Source organism: Canis lupus, chromosome 29 (assembly GCF_048164855.1).
Source record: "Canis lupus baileyi chromosome 29, mCanLup2.hap1, whole genome shotgun sequence".
In the NCBI taxonomy this organism is placed as follows: Eukaryota; Metazoa; Chordata; class Mammalia; order Carnivora; family Canidae; genus Canis; species Canis lupus.
In genome coordinates, this window is record NC_132866.1 from 37732021 (window position 1) to 37744035 (window position 12015).

Sequence of the window (12015 nt, forward strand, 5' to 3'; positions counted from 1 at the left end):
TTTTGTTCAATTATCATCCTTTAAGTTACGATTTTATAACATTAAATTTGTAAATTGAAACATAATACTGTAGGATTTTGGTCTTTGTGATTGTATGAAATTTTGAAGCCTCAATTAAGCTTTCTTTTTACTGTTTTTTATTTTATTTTATTATTTTATTTTATTTTATTTTATTTATTTATGAGAGAGAGATTGAGCACGAGTGGGGGGAGAGGAGCAGAGGGAGAAGCAGACTCCCAGCTGAGCAGGGAGTCCCACCCAGGATTCCATCCCAGGACCCCAGGATCTTGACCTAAGCCAAAGGCTTAACCCACTGAGCCATCCAGGCACCTTCTGTTAGTTTATTTTAGGTGTGTTTTGCTAAAGTAAAACATTTAACTAAAATTTCTATTACTAAATTAAATTATTTTTCACAGAAAGATGCACAGGACTTAAGATATAGTCATACTTGTGGCTAAGATTGATGACATTATAGGGATGTAAAGCAGAATCAGCAGAGGGAAAAAGGCTTATAGGGTGATGTCTAGAAGAAACCAGACCTGAGCTTCCCAGAGTGCTTTTGGTGGAGTCACATAGGATGTACTGAATTCCCCCAGCAACAAGCTGCAACAACTTTGTGAAGTGTCGTCTACAAGGGGAGCTCACCAAAGGCTAGGAATTCAGGATCTTCCTGGGGAGTCAGTCATGGAGGCACACAGTGCCAATATTACTTGTGATAGTCACTGAAATTTCAGATGTCCAGAAGGAAAGCAGGTGTTCAGCTTACATGTCTGTTAGTTTAGGTGCAGTAGTCACTCTTATCACTTAAGGGAAAGTTTTTTTTGAGTGTAGTCAACTGTTTACCAGGAGAGTTCTTGGATGGCAGCCAAGGACCAGCCTTTCAAGCTGGCCTTGATAATGTTAGCAGGCTCAGGCCTGCCATGTTAATAACTCTTTTTGGCACAAAATATAAATGGCAAAAACAAACCAATTAAACAACCGAAATAGCATGGATTAAAAAAAGACAAATGTTTACAAGAAAGTCTGTACAGGTAGTTTTAAAGATAAAGGGATAGAGAAAGATATAACATCGAACAGTAAACAAAAATCTGAAGTGGGATGCCTGGGTGGCTCAGTGGTTGAGTGCCTGCCTTCAGCCCAGGGCATGATCCCGGGGTCCTGGGATCTAGTCCCACATTAGGCTTCCTGCATGGAGCCTGCTTCTCTCTCTGCCTGTGTCTCTGCCTCACTCTCTCTGTATCTCTCATGAATATATAAATAAAATCTTTAAAAAAAAAAAACACCTGAAATGACGGGACACCTGGGTGGCTCAACGGGTGAACAACCTGCCTTTAGCTCAGGGCATGATCCCAGGGTCTGGGACCATGTCTCACGTTGGGCTTTTGTGGGGAGACTGCTTCTCTCTCTGCCTGTGTCTCTGCCTCTTTCTCTGTGTCTCTCATGAATAAATAAATAAAATCTTTAAAAAAAATCTGAAGTGACTATATTAATATCAAACAAAGCAGACTTCTGAACAATGAAAATTACCAGAGATAAAGAGAAATAGTGTATGATGGAAAAAAGAACAGAATAGCTAAAACTATTTTAAGCAAGCTCTACACCCAACGTGGGGCTGGAACTGATGACCTCGAGATTGAGTCACACACTCCATTAGCTGAGCCAATCAGGCAAGGCACCCTGCCAAAACTGTTTTGAAAAACATGGTTAGAGGAAACATGCTACTCAATTTTAAGACTTATTAAAAAGCTGTAAGAATGAAGATAGCATGATATTGGTGAAGGGATCAATAGATTAGTGGAACAGAATAGAAGCCAGAAATTGACACTAATATGATCGATTGATTTTTGACAAGTTGCAGACACATTCATGGCAAGAGGATAGTCTAACAATTCAGTGCTGGAATGATTGGTTATCCATATGCAGATAAAATGAACCCTAATTGAAACCTTAACACCTTATATGTTAACTCAGAATGGATCACAGATCCAAATATAAAACTATAATATGAAGGGTGCCTGGGTGGCTCAGTGGGGTCAGGCATCTACCTTTGGCCCAGGTCATGATCTTAGAGTCCTAGTATCAAATCCCATGTTGGGCTCCCTGCTCAGCAGGGAGTCTGCTACTCCCTCTACCTCTGCTCCTCCCCTTTCTCATTCCCTATCTCTCACTCATTCTCTCTCTCAAATAAATAAAATATTTTTAAATAAAAAGGATAATCTACTTTTATTTCTTGAATTATTGCATTGATAAAAGTTTGGGGACAATATTAATAATAGTGATACTAAGTACCCTTGTTTGGTTACCAGATTTAATGTGTTGGAGTTCTTTTGGTGTTATATCGTTAGGTAAAATATTGCATGGGGCCTATTGAAAACCTTTAGTTCTATTACAAGAATATATTATTCTCCTTGCTCCTTCTCCAAAATCATATTCAGAGTCTAATGGCTTATTATCTATATTCCAGTCATAAGAATCCTCTTTGGTTATTATTTTTTTAAGATTTTATTTAAGAGAAGCAGGCTCCATGCAGGGAACCTGATGTGGGACTCAATCCCGGGTTTCTAGGATCATGCCTTGGGCTGAAGGCAAGCGCTAAACCGCTGAGCCACCCAGGGATCCCCATCTTTGGTTATTAATAACATCCAGGGAGGTGCTTTACCAGTTCAGTCACTCCCCTGAGACTGTCTCCTGACATGATTGTAATCTGTGGCAGTGATATAGACTATTTTTTTTTCCTAAGGCTGCTGTACAAATTGCCACAAACATGGTGACTTAAAACAGATCTAGAAGCCAGAGAAGTCCAACATCAAGGTGTTGGGAGAATTGGCTCCTTCTGGAGTTTCTGAGAGGGGATCTATTCTAGTCCTCTATCCCAGCTTTTGCTGGCTGTTGGCAATCTGTGGTGTTCCTTGGCTCGTGGTTGCCCTATAATCTCTGCCACCATCTTCACATGGCTCTTTCCTTGTATATCTCTGTACAGCTCCTTTTCTATATCTTTTTTTTAAAGATTTATTTATTTGTTCATGATAGAGAGAGAGAGAGAGAGAGGCAGAGACACAGGCAGAGGGAGAAGCAGGCTCCATGCCGGGAGCCCGACACGGGACTCAGTCCTGGGACTCCAGGATCGCGCCCTGGGCCAAAGGCAGGCGCTAAACCACTGAGCCGCCCAGGGATCCCCTCTATATCTTTTCTTAAAATATTTTATTTATTCATGAGAGACACACAGAGAGAGAGACACAGGCAGAGGGAGAAGCAGGCTCCCTGCAGGGACCCCAATGCAGGACTACAATCCCGGGACTCTGGGATCAGGCCCTGAGCAGCAGGCAGACACTCAACCACAGAGCCACCCAGGCATCCCTCCTTTTCTATGTCTTAAAAGAACACTGGTCATTGGATTTAGGGCCCACCCTAATCCAGGATGATCTCATCTTGAGATCCTTTAATTATACCTGCAAAGAACCTTATACCAAATAAGGTCACCTTCACTGGTTCCAGGGATTATGACCTGGACCTATCTTTTTGGGAGGTCACTAATTCACTACGCTACTAATCTGTTTACTAAATGTGACAACTTGCCCAAGCCCTTGTTTTGGTTAGGAAGGGCCATTGGAGATAGGAAGATGCCTAAGAGTGGAATCTTTTTTATTTTATTTTTTTAAATTTTTTAATTTTTTTTTTTTTTTTATTTATGATAGTCACAGAGAGAGAGAGAGAGTCAGAGACACAGGCAGAGGGAGAAGCAGGCTCCATGCACTAGGAGCCCGACGTGGGACTCGATCCCGGGTCTCCAGGATCGTGCCCTGGGCCAAAGGCAGGCACTAAACCGCTGCGCCACCCAGGGATCCCTGGAATCTTTTTTAATATCAGTCTAATTCCAAGAAAAGTTATAAAAAACCATCAAGCCTTTAAAAAAAAAAAAAGTCATGCCTTATAATGAGATATAAGTATAATGAAGAGATAAACACAAATCTTGTGGAAACACAAATTAAGGTATGCACAGAGGAATTCCTTAAAAAGATAATGTTTGGTCTAAAACTGCCCTGTGGGCAGCTCAGGTGGCTCAGCGGTTTAGCACCTCCTTCAGCCCAGGGCCTGATCCTGGAGACCTGGGATTGAGTCCCGGTCGGGCTCCCTGCATGGAGCCTGCTTCTCCCTCTGCCTGTCTCTGCCTGTCTCTCTGTGTCTCTCATGAATAAATAAATAAAATCTTTTAAAAAATAAAAATAAAACTGCCCTGTCTGATATGAAGCCACATGTGGCTGTTGAGCACTTGAAATGTGGCTACTGTGACTAAAGAACTGAGTCTTTCCCTTTAATTTTTTTAAAAAGATTTTATTTATTTGACAGAGAGAATACAAGCAAGGGGAGCAGGGGCAGAGAGAGAGGGAGAGGTAAGCTCCCTGCTCAACAGGGAGGATCCCAGGGCTGGATGCAGGGCTGGATCCCAAGACCCCAGGATCATGACTGGAACCGAAGGCAGATGCTTCACTGACTGAGCCACCCAGGCCCCTATAGATATTTTTTCCGTAGTAAATTTTATGAAATCTAAATATAGATCAAGTATTTTTTTTTAAGATTTTATTTATTCATGAGAGACACAGAAAGAGAGAGGCACAGGCGGAGGGAGAAGCAGGCTCCATGCAGGGAGCCTGATTTGGGACTCGATCCCAGGACCCCAGGATCACACCCTGAGCCGAAGGCAGATGCTCGACTGCTGAGCCACCCAGGCGTCCCTAGATCAAGTATTTCTGATGAAAACTTAGCATCTGAATTGAGATGCTCTTATGTGTAAAATATACAGCAGATATTGAAGACTTGGTACAAAAAATAGCGCTTCATTGTCAATGATACGTGATTGACAACACCTTCACTGTGATGATCGTTCCAGAAATCTATTTGGAAGAGCATTGTCAATTTGAAATTTTACATCTTTATTATTGTAGCCTTGGCAATGCCTACTAATTAACGGTAGAGTGGAAGAGGAGTGGGATACTAGAAAAGAGTTTCTGCATTACAAAATAAAAACTGTACTGGTTCTCAGAGGAACAGGACAGCAGTGTGCTAAGAACCAGGGATGATGGAGACACTGCAGAATCCGCTTCTCAATCCACCATCTGACCTCTTCTTCCTACATCCCCTTCCTCCAGCCTTTCTGGCTTCCTGGCTATCTCCAGATCATACCAATCATATCTGCTATGATCTTATCCCAGATACCAACATGCTACACCTGCCTGCTTCATCATTCAGTTTCTTTTCTTTTCTTTCTTTCTTTTTTTTTTTAAGATTCTATTTATTTATTCATGAGAGAGAGAGAGAGAGGCAGAGACACTGGGAGAGGGAGAAGCAGGCTCCATGCAGGGAGCCCGACGTGGGACTCGATCCCAGGTCTCCAGGATCAGGCCCTGGGTTGAAGGTGGCACTAAACCGCTGAGCCACCGGGGCTGCCCTATTTTTATCTTTTTAAAAGATTTTATTTATTCATTTTTGAGAGACACACAGAGAGAGAGGCAGAGACACAGGCAGAGGGAGAAGCAGGCTCCATGCAGGGAGCCCAATGAGGGACTCAATCCCGGACTAGAGGATCATGCCCTGAGCAGAAGGCAGCGGCTCAACCGCTGAGCCCACCCAGCCATCCCCGTCTTAGCCATTTTTTAAAAGATTTTATTTTGAGAGAGAGAGCAAGAGAGAGAGCAAGAGAGAGCAAGCAGGAGAGGGGCAGAGGGAGAAAGAAAAAGAAGCTTATGTCAACTCCCCACTGAGCATGGAGCCTGAGGCAGGGCCCTATCTCACAACCCTAAGATCAGGAGCTGAAATGAAGGGTCTGATGCTTAACCGACTAAGCCCCGAACCTTTTTTTTTTTTTTTTTTTTTTTCATATTTTAACTACAAAGAGTAAAACCAGAATACAAGGGAAGGGTTGAAAATGAAAGAAAAAATGCAGAAGAATATCTAGAAAAGAAATATGGATGTGAAGAACTTCACACACACACACACACACACACACACACACACACACACACCCCTGACTGCTTTCTACAGAGGACACCATCACATTGTCTGTCCTCTTCCTTCTGGGTGATTTGTCATCCTCAGTGATCCTGCCCCCATATTCACATCTTTGTATTGTCCCCTTTGTATTGTGAAGGTTGCCTGGGAGATCAATAGGATGCTGCAGAAGTGGCATGTTGCTTCTGAGGCCAGGTTCTAAAGGACACCCTGGCTTCTGCCTCCCCCTCCCCCTGCCTCTCTCAGATCCGATGCCCTGAGGGAAGCCAGTTGCCATGTTGAGAGGCTCCCGCGGCAAGGAGCTGAGGTGCCTGCTGATAGCCATGTGGTGTGCCATCCTGGAAGTGGATCTGTCAGCCCTGGCCAAGCCTTCGGGTGACTGCAACTTGACTGAGGGTTGTGGTGTCACATGAAGAGAAAACCTGAGCCAGAATTGCACAGATGAGCTGCTCCTGAGTCTCAAAAGTGGTGTGAAACAATAAAAATGTGTTGTCTTAAGCCACCAGATCATGGGTTATTTGTTATGTAGTGATAAATAACTAATAAAGTGCCTGCAGATTTGTGACTCCATAGCAATTTCCTAAGAACTGAATTGGCTAGGGACACTGGTGCCACTATTTTCATATCTGCACTAGCAATTTGCTGGACACTCCATGAAACACTTGATAGGAGACTAACATGGTGACTTAAAAAATAAATAAAAATAAAATTCAAAAACAAAACAAAACAAAACAAAAACAAAAAACAAACCCAGAAAAAGAATATCACTTCCTTGGGACATCTTTGTCCCTTTTGTCACTTCCCTCATTTATGTCGATGAGTTCCCCTTCAGCAAGTTCCTCTGGCTGTAAATCCAGAGCCTCTTAAACTGGTGACAGTGTTGATATTCCCCTGGCCAGCTATACTTTCTGAAATTACATTTTGACTTGTTTCACTGTCAGCACTGTAACTTTTGCTTTCTTTGCTATAATTTCATCTTTGTTGGCCAATTCCCTCTTATCTATTTTTTTTTAATACCACTGGGTTTGTATAACAGAGAGTCTGACTCCATATTTGACCTTTGATTGATGACCACTTTCTTTTTTTAAAAAGGTTGTATTTATTTATTTATTTATTCATGAGAGACACACAGAGAGGCAGAGACATAGGCAGACAGAAGCAGGCCCATGCAGGGAGCCCGATGTCAGGACTCGATCTCAGAACTCTAGGATCATGCCCTGGGCTAAAGACAGATGTTCAACTGCTGAGCCACCCAGGTGTCCCAAGATGACAGCTTTCAAGCTCTACCTCTCATCCTCCACCTGCACGGTGTCAATGAGGTTGATGCGAAAGCCCAAGTGCTCCCACCTTTGACTCTGGAAGTTTAAGGTATGCAAGAGCCCCAGTCCCACCCCTTAATCACAATAAAACCCTTAAACCAGTCTTTTCCCAGCTTTCTTTTCTTTTCTTTTTTTTTTTTTTTTTTTTTAAGATTTTATATATGCATGAGAGACACAGAGAGAGGCAGAGACACAGGCAGAGGGAGAAGCAGGCTCCATACAGGGAGCCCGACATGGGACTCGATCCAGGGTCTCCAGGATCATGCCCTCGGCCAAGGCAGCGCTAAACCACTGAGCCACCAGGGCTGCCCTTTTCCCAGCTTTCTTAAGCCATTTTTAGACTTGTGTGGTGACTATTCTTGTTCATGCCAGAAAGCCTCATTATATGAGTAATAAACCTTTTCATACCCTCTTTGTGCACGTGGAGTGCATCAATTTTGACATCCAAACCAAATTTTGGATGGGGAGTCCATCTCATTTCTTCAGGGTATCAAAGATAAACACAGCTGGACATAAGGTGGTGAAAATAGATTTTACCTTAACTACTGATAGGGGAAGAGCTGAGCTCCATTCTAATTTGTGCAGAAATCATAGGATATTTTAAAAGCAGAATGTGGGGGGCAAGCAGAGGCTCAAGTAGAGTCAAAGAAATGAAATATTAAAAAGTATAAATGTGGAGCACCTGGGTGGCTCTGTGCAAGTCATGATCTCAGGGTTGTGAGATGGAGCCTCGCCTGGGACTCCTCGCTGTGCATGGAACCTGCTAAAGAGTCTCTCCCTCTGCCCCTCTCCCCCTCAAGAGAATGCCCTCTCTAAAAAAAAAAAATAAAAGTATAAATGCAATTAGGTCAGCTGCATTCATAATTATTGAAATTAGAATTCTATCCTCCCACAGAGATTGGGAAACAGAGGCCCTATCTTTCCTGATAAATACATTTCATTTCAAGGAAATGGCTTTCAGGTCCTTGACACAGATGCTTCGGAGTTATAAGAGATATATATATACATATCAAAGGGACCGAGGAAGAATTCATAATTAGTAAGTGCTCTAAGGGAAGTCAGGAGCTATCCTAACTGTTGGTTGGTGCAAATAGTAAATTCCGGGCAGAGCTGAGTTTTTTTAGCTGACTTTTTTTTTTTCTGTATATATATTTTTTTATTGTAGTTCGATTTGCCAACATATAGCATAACACCCAGTGCTCATCCCGTCAAGTGCCCCCCTCAGTGCCCGTCACCCAGTCACCTCCACCCCCCACCCACCTCCCTTTCCACCACCCCTTGCTCCTTTCCCAGAGTTAGGAGTCTTTCATGTTCTGTCTCCCTCACTGATATTTCCCACTCATTTTCTCTCCTTTCCCTTTATTCCCTTTCACTAATTTTTATATTCCCCAAATGAATGAGAACATATAATGTTTGTCCTTCTCCGATTGACTTACTTCACTCAGCATAATACCCTCCAGTTCCGTCCACGTCAAAGCAAATGGTGGGTATTTGTGTTTCTAATGGCTGAGGAATATTCCATTGTATACATGAACCACATCTTCTTTATCCATTCATCTTTCGATGGACACCGAGGCTCCTTCCACAGTTTGGCTATTGTGGACATTGCTGCTATAAACATCGGGGTGCAGGTGTCCCGGCGTTTCATTGCATCTGTATCTTTGGGGTAAATCCCCAGCAGTGCAATTGCTGGGTCATAGGGCAGATCTATTTTTAACTCTTTGAGGAACCTCCACACAGTTTTCCAGAGTGGCTGCAGCAGTTCACATTCCCACCAGAAGTGCAAGAGGGTTCCCCTTTCTCCACATCCTCTAAATTGTTAATTTTCACCATTCTCACTGGTGTGACGTGGTATCTCATTGTGGGTTTTTTTTTTTTAAGATTTTATTTATTCCTGAGACACACACACACACACACACAGGCAGAGACACAGGCAGAGGGAGAGGGAGAGGGAGAAGCAGGCTCCATGCAAGGAGCCCGATGTGGGGCTGGATCCTGGGTCCCCAGGATCAGGCCCTGGGCTGAAGGCAGTGCTAAACTGCTAAGCCACCCGGGCTGCCCCCTCATTGTGGTTTCGATGTGTATTTCCCTGATGGCAAGTGACGCGGAGCATTTTCTCATGTGCGTATTGGCCATGTCTATGTCTTTCTCTGTGAGATTTCTCTTCATGTCTTTTGCCCATTTCATGATTGGATTGTTTGTTTCTTTGGTGTTGAGTTTAAGAAGTTCTTTATAGATTTGGAAACTAGCCCTTTATCTGATACATCATTTGCAAATATCTTCTCCCATTCTGTAGGTTGTCTTTGAGTTTTGTTGACTGTATCTTTTGCTGTGCAGAAGCTTTTTATCTTAAGTCCCAATAATTCACTTTTGCTTTTGTCTCCTTTGCCTTCATGGATGTATCTTGCAAGAAGCTACTGTGGCCGAGTTCAAAAAGGGTGTTGCCTGTGTTCTCCTCTAGGGTTTTTTTTTTTTTTTTTAATTTTTATTTATTTATGATAGTCACAGAGAGAGAGAGAGAGAGGCAGAGACATAGGCAGAGGGAGAAGCAGGCTCCATGCACTGGGAGCCCGATGTGGGACTCGATCCCGGGTCTCCAGGATCGCGCCCTGGGCCAAAGGCAGGCGCCAAACCGCTGCGCCACCCAGGGATCCCTCTCCTCTAGGGTTTTGATGGATTCTTGTCTCACATTTAGATCTTTCATCCATTTTGAGTTTATCTTTGTGTGTGGTGTAAGAGAGTGGTCTAGTTTCATTCTTCTGCATGTGGATGTCCAATTTTCCCAGCACCATTTATTGAAGAGACTGTCTTTCTTCCAGTGGATAGTCTTTCCTGCTTTGTCGAATATTAGTTGACCATAAAGTTGAGGGTCCACTTCTGGATTCTCTATTCTGTTCCATTGATCTATGTGTCTGTTTTTGTGCCAGTACCACACTGTCTTGATGACCACAGCTTTGTAGGACAACCTGAAATCTGGCATTGTGATGCCCCCAGCTCTGGCTTTCTTTTTCAATATTCCCCTGGCTATTCGGGGTCTTTTCTGATTCCACACAAATCTTAAGATGATTTATTCCAACTTTCTGAAGAAAGTCCATGGTATTTTGATAGGGATTGCATTAAATGTGTAAATTGCCCTGGGTAGCATAGACTTTTTCACAATATTAATTCTTCCAATTCCATGAGCACGGAATATTTTTCCATCTCTTTGTGTCTTCCTTAATTTCTTTCAGAAGTGTTCTGTACTTTTTAGAGTATAGATCCTTTTCCTCTTTGGTTAGGTTTATTCCTAGGTCTCTTATGCTTTTGGGTGCAATTGTTTTTTTTTTTTTTTTAATCTTTTTTTTTCCTTTAAGATTTTATTTATTCATTCATAGTGACAGAGAGAGAGAGAGAGAGAGGCAGAGACACAGACAGAGGGAGGAGCAGGCTCCATGCACCGGGAGCCTGACGTGGGATTCGATCCCGGGTCTCCAGGATCGCGCCCTGGGCCAAAGGCAGGCACCAAACCGCTGCGCCACCCAGGGATCCCAAATTGCGCCAATTTAAAATAATGTGAATAAATATTTGAAAGTTGTATGTTATATAAAAAGTTTGAGGTAATGCAATTCTTTTAATATTTTAGAAAATTGTTGGGAATCAGAATTTTGAAACTTATCTTAAACAGCAAATTGAGGTATTTATTACTGTATGTAATCTGCTTCATCTTAGCCACACAAAATTTAATTCTATCACCTGTCAGTCTTCTATAAATGTTTTTGTGCTTTGAAACATTCGTTTTGTGAATGATCTGCAGACTTGTACTGCTACTTTAATATTCAGTGTTGCTAAAATTAAAAATCTTTTTTAAAAACCAACTAATCCAAATGTTTACTGTGGAGTGGTATTCATGCGTGTGCTGTAAAACATAGCTGAAAGCGGATAACTCTGGAATAAATTTTGATTTTTAATACAATTTGAGTTTGATGCACTATGCAGGTGAGTTGGTAGTTGAATTCTGTTAAATGCTCGGATAATATGAAGCAGAATTAAAACAAGATTTCTCTATCCTATTGATAGATTTATGATCCTTGAGAATGCTCTCACTACACTTATTCCAATGGGAAAATTAGTACTCCATTATCTAGAAGTAAATTTCACCTAGTCTTCACATACACATTCCTCACATCACTATCTACTATAATATGTGAATTTCACTGTTTTGGGGTTTATTGAATCCTGGTTTTTAAAAAATAGCTTCAAAAACCAAAACCTTTATAGTAGACATTTTGTAGTAATTGGGGAAATTTGAATATGAACTTGATATTCGATGATTTATATGGAACTGCTGTTAAATTGAATAGATGGGATAAGAGTACTACGTCCTTAATCTTAAGAAAATACAAGATGATATATTCAGGGCTGAAGTGTCATCATAAATGACTATACATTTAGATAAAACAAACATGGCAAAATATTAAGCTGTTGACTCTAGGTGCTCATTAATTCTTTCAAATCTTCTACTTATTTGAAATTATCAATTAGAGCCGAGGCATATATATTGACCGGAAAAATTTTTTATATTCTTTACTGAAAACATGCTGTAATAGTTATGCCATTTTTGTACAATGTCGCAAGATTGTGCAGCCATCTAATGGAGATCCGGCTGTGTGCGATACTCGTTTTCTTTTGGTTTGTGTATTTTTATGTACAA